Source organism: Cervus elaphus, chromosome 25 (genome assembly GCF_910594005.1).
Source record: "Cervus elaphus chromosome 25, mCerEla1.1, whole genome shotgun sequence".
NCBI lineage: Eukaryota > Metazoa > Chordata > Mammalia > Artiodactyla > Cervidae > Cervus > Cervus elaphus.
In genome coordinates this window covers 67,138,689-67,146,183 of record NC_057839.1, presented here as the reverse complement: position 1 = coordinate 67,146,183, position 7,495 = coordinate 67,138,689, and the positions used below count along the sequence as shown (strand labels likewise).

The window sequence follows — 7,495 nt, the reverse complement described above, 5'->3', positions numbered from 1 at the left end:
CTCCTTAGCATTAAAATAATATGCCCTCTTTCAACTATTTTTTAAGAGACAGTGATGAAAAGCTTTATCATCAGCTTTTTAAGAGAAAAGCTTCATTTGCATTGGCTTATTTTGTACATAAATTATCTTGTAATGTCAACTGCCATAAAGTCCTGAGAGGTAGGTATTATCATGTCCATCTAGGAAGTAAGGAAACTGAACATGCAGGTAATTCTCAGTCTCGGCATGCAGAGAGGATTCAGATCCCAGTCTGTCCTGTCCTAAAGTTCTTGCTCTTTTGAAAACAGGTATTCTTATCTCCAGTTTTCAAGACTCTGGCAATAACCAGATATTTTTCACCATAACATGCTAGACATGCCTCCCCCAGCACTTTCTTTTTAGTGTGCCTAAAATGCTAAGAAATCAAAGTTTCCAATGGAATGCAAAGCAGCACACACAATGGGCAGGTAGATGGACTGGGCTAAGGTTTTGGATGTGATGATAACAGAGAAAAACTTAGTCAGGAGTAGGGAGTGTCCCACACTCTGCTCTGCCAGTTGTCACTGCTTTCCCAGCATTTAATTCAATGAAAGACCAACATATGTTCAATAGGTGTCAGGGGACCCCTGTATAAATGCTGTGACCCTGCCCCGCATCCCAGTTCATAACACCTTCAAGGGGACTGTGACGATGGGGTAGCACAGTATTCCAGCCCCAGCACCACTCTGAGAAGCTTTTTCTCCAATTTGAAAATGAATTCATGACCACTGTAGCTGGAACTTAAGGGTTTCCCCACAAAGAAATGACGAATGTGTTCTTAGGCGTGTGCACATAGCATTTCAAACACAGTTACAAAAAGAGATACGGGCTATTATTTCACCTCGCTCAGCTATCATGTGTAGAACTGTTTCATTTTAGAATAAGCAGTCAAAATTCTCCATAAATATCTTGAAATAAACTTTGAATTCAATCGAAGAGTTAGAGCTGGCTGGATTAACATTTGTTTTGCTCTGTGTTGTTCTGTGATCAAGAAACCATTGAACATTTTGTCTTGAGCTCTTGCGTCTTTTCTGTGAAGAAATATGATTTGATTCAGCTTTGTTTGCAGGATTAATCACTGGCTTGAAAGATATCTTGCCACCTGAATCCTTCCCTTTTATGGTGCCCCTGAATTTCTCCTCTATTTTTGGTGGTGTTCTCTGCCCCCAGCTACTGAAAAGCTTTAACCAGATTGGATGGGCTCCTTCTCAGAGTTAAGAATCCAGGTTTTTGGCCAACTGCTGAGGCATGAAGCTGCCCCACTGCTGCTTTGGGGGGTGCAGCAAGGGGACAGATGGGCGGCAGCATGGGGCTGAAGGCGGGCAGTGGTTGCAAGACTGGAGTCCATTTGTGCACTTATGCCTTGTCCTCAGTGAAGTGTTTTCTTAGCACTAACTGAAGTCAGGGCTTTCCACATGCTGCTGCTAGTGGTGCCTGCGAGTCCAGCAGACGCAGATTTGATCCCTGGGTCAGGAAGATCCCCCGGAGGAGGGCATGGCAACCCATTCCAGTATCCTTGCCTGCCTGGAAAATCCCATGGTCAGCGGAGCCTGGTGGGCTACAGACCATAAGGTCGCAAAGAGTCAGACACGACTGAAGTGACTTTAGCATGCACGCATAGTACTTTTCTTAAAGCAAGCTTTTTCTCTAAAAATGTTCAGGAAGGAGGTCAGCATAGCCCTGTGAGCACAGACCCAGACCTCACATCCTTGCTGCTCCATGAACACCCCGCACTCGGGGCCTTTGGGGACATCAACACAACTGCTCTGAGCCTCCCTGTCCTTCAAGCCTCGGCATCCCTGCCACCCTCGCCCCTTGAGCTCATTCCAGTTTGCTCGTAGGATGGTTATTTCCCATCCTCTGTTAACATGTGCTTAGAGTTACTTGCTCACTCTGCAGCGTCCATCCCTTTTTGTAGCTCCCTTCCCACATTACAGCACTCAGGGACAGGCTATCAAGAGGCAAGCGAGAGAATCCATCGTCGGCCAGACAAGTCCAGGAAGAAGAGATTTATTTTGCACATTTTTGGTAGAAACTGGTTGACGGGAAGTCTTTAGATCACAGGAGAAGTGCTGATTCTTAGGTGGCAGGGAATGGATGAGAGCAGAGAAAGCTAGAGCCTCCAAACCCAGGCACCTGCATCCTGGCTCTCTGTAGGGGAGATCAAGAAGGAAAATGCGGTAGAGGGCACAGAACAATGCAGCCCTGACGCAGGGGGCCGGAGTACCTGTGCTTCCTCTCTGGTGCATCAGTGTGCTGTCTAGACTCATCAGACTCTGATCTCGTTGTCCCCGCTCTGCAGCCTTGCAAGCTGTGGCTCTCGCTGAGAAGCCATCTGCCATCGTCTCCTCCCTGAATAGAGATTGAACAAGACACACACGGAAGCTGATAGGAAACAGTGGGCTCTGTCAAAAGAGACATCGTTTTGCAGAAAATCCTGGAGCCTGGCGTACCGGGATTTGCTGGGGGTGGGAGGCAATTAAGTAGAAAGGATACAAAGAGGACGTTGGACGACATCCCCCACCCCGCTCCCAGCTCCTTTCCTTTGTTGATTCACAGCAGCTAGCAGGTCTCTGTGGGTGAGGGGAGTGTGGGGAGGGGCGGGTGACTGCCCTGGCTTCTGACACTTCCCCGCTCACCTCTCCTCCACCACCCTGGCTCTCTTCTTCTGTTCTGCCTCCTCGAGTCAAGTGAGTTTCGGTTGCTTCAAATCGAAGTGCTGAATTTAGATACGCAAACAGCGCCATGCTGATGGACGCACCGTGCTCTGCATGCCAACAGAAGCCGCCTGCTGTCCCCAGGCGGCCTAGCTGTTCTCCCCGGGCTCCGGGCCGAACCCTAAAAGGCAGGGCTGGAGGCTTTGCTTCACTGCACCCATTGCCCCAGTCCCTTGAAACCAAAGCTTGGAAGGGGTGCTTTCATCTGAAAACGTTCAGATTTAGAAATTTTGTATAAATCGACACCGTCATTCTTTTTTCCTTTACTTAAAAATTTCATCCAGTAGCACATTAAAGCTTAGCTGAAAAGGTTTTAAAAAACCTCACATTTATGTACCCATGTGTAGCCTAAAGGCATAAGTGATTTTGACTTAACGGTTTTCTACTTGTTTGACACAGTATCTGGAGCTGAGTTTGGGAACAGAGAAGTAAAAACTGCTCATGAAAATATATACAGCTCATATCCTTATAATGACCTGCTAGAGAAAATCAACTGTGGGTGGGTGGGCATGTGACACTGGAACCCTCTTATGCCCCCACTCATCTGAAGAGCAATAGCTCCATCCCCCGCCCTGTTAGCTGACGTGACCATTCTCTTAGGAAAGTGCTTTGCCTGGAGAGTCTCTCAGCCCCCAGCCCCAGCCTCACAACTGCTGTGACCTTGACGCCAAGCTGACCTATGGGGTGCAGAGATGCTATAAACACTGTGCACCCAGGTACCCCCCATGTGAGAATGACCGGGGTACAGGCACATTGGCACTTCACTTTCAGGTGTAATTGACATGCAGGAACATGAAAGTCATCCCCGAAGAGCTAAAATTGCAAATAAAACCTATTTTGGAGTTTCCACATGTAGTTTGGAAAAAGCTTCTTTTTTTTTCCTTTTCTTAATCCTGGGGGACTAAGAAATAAACATTTGCAAAAGGAATGCAAATGTCATCTGTAAAGAAGACATGTATTCCATACTAGCGCTCAGGACTGTTGAGGATTTCCTCACCTCAATGGACGCTTTCCTTTGTATTAAGGTTTGAGATAAAATCTCCTGTCCCTGCCGCCAGCCAGCTGCCTTAGGCTTTCAGTATTTCTTTGCTGACCCCATTTCCAGCACGACACTCCCAGGAGAGGGCAATCAAGAGAAACAGCCTGCCTGTCATCTGCAGTGTGGGTTCCAAGGCCAAGGCCAGACCCCCTAACAATCAGTCGAAAGCTCTGAGGATTCCCATTTCCAACTCTCGGGCGGCAGAAAAGTGCTATAAATCTTTATAGATGAGGAGATGCTGCCATAATGCACTACTGTGGAAGTAGCAGTCAGAAAAGCTGCCTGGACGCAGCTCTGCACTCGGATCACCTGAGATGATGCCGCTCCAGCTGTGGGTGGCAAGCCATTGAGGACAGATTGCTGGCTGGAGGGTCTGGAGTCAGTCATCAGAAGACGGCTTAGGAGCCTGTCAATCATCACACTCAACATCATTTCCTGAGCTGGGGCTAACACTTAGTGCCCTGTGGTGGTGAGTCTGCCAAAACAGCGGTCAACCCTGCAGGAACTGGGGGTCCAGTGGAGGAGGGGACAGGTAAGAGAGCAATTACCAGATGGGTTATTGTGGTTGTTTAGCTGCTAAGTCACGTCCAACACTTTGGGACCCCGTGGGCTGTAGTCTGCTGGGCTCCTCTGCTCAGGGAATTTCCCTGGGAAGAATACTGGAGTGGGTTGTCATGCCCTTCTCCAGGGTATCTTCCCGACCCAGGGATTGAACCTAAGTCTCCTGCATTGCAGGCAGATTGTTGGTGCCTTAAATGGCAAGGGGGCCACCTGATGGTGTGATGGGGTTGAGGAGGGGAGATGCGTGTTGACGGCAGGAAGAGGCATGTCAACCATTCTCAGGAGTTCCAGCTTTATTCTGCCACCCCCAGGGAAGCAGCAGCTCAAGACCAGAGGCAGCCGGAGAAGAGAGACCAGCTGAGGACGCCTGGCAGTGGTGGTGGGAGGGGGAAACAGCTCCAGCTGCAGGCGCAGTAGCTGAGGGCGTGGCACTGTCCTGAGCTGGAGACTGCAGGACTGAGCCAGTGCAGGTGAGCAAGGAGTTCAGCGTGAGTGGCAGTGTGACTCAGGGCTTCGGTTTTGCCTGGAAGCCATACCAGTTCTCTGAACGCTGTAGACTAAATGTCCATGTGCCCACACCCCACATGCATTTACTGAAGCTCCAACCTCCAAAGTGATGGCATTTGGAGGTAATTAGGGTAAGATGGGGTCATGAGGGTGGGGCCCCCAGGCTGGGGTTAGTGCCCTTGCAAGAGGAGACACTAGAGTCTCTTCCTTCCACTGAACACCAAGGAAGGTCACCTGAAGACACGGCAAGAAGGTGGCTTACAAGCCAGGACGCGGGTGGTCACCAGAACCCAAATCTGCCTGTCCCTTGCTCCCAGACTCCACAACTGTGGGGGTCCCCTCTCTGACATGGCATTCCAGCAGCCCCGGCAGACTAAGACATGGTTAATGGAGCCGCAACAGGAGCAGACGGATGGGGCAGAAAGGGCTGTCTGGGCATATCCTGTTTGATCTGTTTTAGAACCTCTGGAGGGGACTTGCCAAGTGGGTGGGTGGATAGAGGGTCCGACAGCCTCACTGGGTCCACCTGCCCCTGCATCCTCACCACAGCACTTGGACAAAAGTTCAGAAGTTCCCTCTTGCTCTGTCCTTGCTCCTCCCTCCCACCCATTCCCTCCGGGGAAGCTTTTCCTACAGGAAATCATGACCCCCCCACCCCCAGAAGCCACCAGGGCCGGTTCAGCAGGGAAGGCCAGGGATGCCACGTGGATGTGGCCCGGGGGCCAGCCCTCTCTAGTACACTCTGATTTGGGGGCCTGGCTGCTGCCTGGTTTTGAGCTTGTTTCTGATCTCATGGCTGTCTCAAAGCTTCCTCTTGTTCTTAACAGCTTCGGTGGCTAATGTGGTTCCTATTGTTTTCAAAGGCAGATCTGTCCTTTTTGAGCCATGATGGGAGAGACTACAAAAACACACTCAGCCTGACACTCCATCCTGGGACTCTCTTTTATCAGTTACAAACCCCAGTTCTTGGGAATAAAATTCCATCCCCACGTAGTGCTTAGCCAACACCTTCTTTTCTAAGGATCCTAAGAAGGTTCCCAGCCTTGTCTACTGATTAAGAAATTCCCAGACAACCCCAGGAGCAGCCCATCCTCCCTGGCCCCTCAAGGGAGGGAGGAGATAAGGGACCCAAGGTTCTATTCCAGTTGTCGCCGGGTCCCCTTGGCAGCACAGTTCATGCCCCGAGACTCCCAGAACTCGCATGCTAAGTGGCAACTCAGATCCTGGGCCCAACACCTCTCCCCACCAGAATCCCGAAGGTCCAATGGGTGGGAAGGAGAAAGAGAGGGCAGCTCCCAGGGCCTCAGGATGATGGGCCCATTCCATAGGCTGGCTCCTCCCCTCCCCCATCTCCTATCCCCAGGTTCCTGTGTGGAGGGGTAACAGCCCCTCTCCAAACCCTCCTGAGAAACAACGGAGTCACACTGGACCACTCCCACCTCCACTGGTCCTGCAGGTGTCCTTCCACTATGAGAGGACTTACAAAGGTTTTGCTGAAGAAGATAGATGGCTTCCTTGAAAAAAAGCATTTAAAATTGAGAAAAGGACTTCCCTATGCTCCAGTGGTTAAGACTCCATGCTTCCAAGCCAAGGGGCACATTTTTGATCTCTGGTCAGGGAACTAAGATCCCGCTTGCCGTACAATGCAGCCAAAAAATAATTAAAAAAAAATAAGATTGAGGAAATGAGCAAACAAGACAGATTGCTTCCATTACAATTCCACCTGTGCAAATTAAATTTGGAACTAATAATTCCCAGATGAGTGTTCATAAAGAAAAATAAAAGAAAAAAAATCTAGCTTATTGATGAAGCTAACTACATTACTTTGCACACAAAGATCCATCTAGTCAAAGCTATGGTTTTTCTAGTAGTCATGCATGGATGTGAGACCTAGCCCATAAAGAAGGCTGAATGCAGAGAATTGATGCTGTTGAACCGTGGTGTTGGAGAAGGCTCTTGAGTCTCCCCTGGACTGCAAAGGAAATCAATCCTGAATATTCATTAGAAGGACTGATGCTGAAGCTGAAGCTCCAGTCCTTTGGCCACCTGATGCAAAGAGTCGATTCATTGAAAAAGACCCTGATGCTGGGAAAGATTGAAGGCAGGAGGAGAAGGGGATGACAGAGGATGAGGTGGTTGGATGGCATCACCAATTTGATGGACATGAACTTGAGCAAGCTCCAGGAGACAGTGAAGGACAGGGAAGCCTGCTGTGCTGCAATCCACAGGGTCACAAAGAGTCAGACACGACTGAATGACTGAACAACAACATATTCCTGAAAATTAAAAAGAAAAAAACCACATAAATACTAATGTTGAAAACCTTCAGCATTCCTGGTCCTTTCAAGTGCCCCATCCCCCCAAAGTCCACTCCCTGGAAAACAAAATTTAATAAGCATAATCTCAGTCACCTCTCTACCTCTCCCCTCTCTTCCCATCCTACTAGGAGGTTCTGGCTCCTAGGAGTAGATTGTGGAAGCTGGAAGTTTGTAAGAATCACTGCCACTCTACAGCCCAAAGTTAGCTTATAACACGACAGAGAGGGGTTTTCTACAAACAGAAGCCCCTTTGCAGTCTCATCAAGCACAAATCAGTGTTGACAATTGCTCTTTTTCATATTTATAATCACAGATGTGGCTTTTACTCTCCCATA

The 7,495-nt window shown here is 49.1% G+C and overlaps 1 long non-coding RNA gene across 1 annotated transcript; it reads right to left on the bottom strand.

Annotated features, from left to right (window-relative positions):
* Positions 1 to 2,030: 2,030 nt before the first annotated feature.
* Positions 2,031 to 3,807, bottom strand: LOC122683497. Its single transcript, XR_006337763.1, has 3 exons — positions 2,658 to 3,807; positions 2,246 to 2,370; positions 2,031 to 2,169 (listed from the first exon to the last, which is right to left on the bottom strand). It is a non-coding gene; the product is annotated as an uncharacterized LOC122683497 (long non-coding RNA).
* Between the last annotated feature and the right edge of the window lie 3,688 nt (positions 3,808 to 7,495).